A 568-nucleotide genomic window follows, 5' to 3' on the forward strand; every position below is an offset into this window, starting at 1 on the left:
CACTCCATAAATGTTCTCTGAATTGAACCAAGTAACAGTATTCTTCACTAAATTCCTTTCAAATGAAAACAATAGATGCTTTTGGTCCCAGCATTGAGTTGAAGGTAAGGTCATTTCTTGCCAGCAGGCTATGGCTGACTTTAATTAAATGTTTTATGCCATTCATCTGCTGTTGGGTAACTTGTCTTTTAAAACACAGGAAACATTAATCTGCAGATGAAGAATATAAAATCTTTTTACAATATTTTCCTCGGTTACAAGTAGGTTATATACTAACCACAATATTTCTGTTCCATTCTAGAATCATAGAAGAATGCACACTATCAATAGACACCTACAGTGAGGGTAATAACGCACACATGGTACATTATCACATCCGTATGCTGGTTTCCAGAACTGAGAAGGAAAAAAAAAGTAGAGGAGTGAATGTCATGACTTAAACAATACAAACATGTGCACTAAGCAAGTTCTTTCAAGGAGAGTTCACATGTGGGAAACATAAGTGAGAGCTTTGTATGTTCCCCTGTGTGGTAAGCCCTTATGCCCCTGCGTTCTGCTGACCTGAACT

Source organism: Peromyscus maniculatus, chromosome 6, assembly GCF_049852395.1.
Source record: "Peromyscus maniculatus bairdii isolate BWxNUB_F1_BW_parent chromosome 6, HU_Pman_BW_mat_3.1, whole genome shotgun sequence".
NCBI classification, from domain to species: Eukaryota; Metazoa; Chordata; class Mammalia; order Rodentia; family Cricetidae; genus Peromyscus; species Peromyscus maniculatus.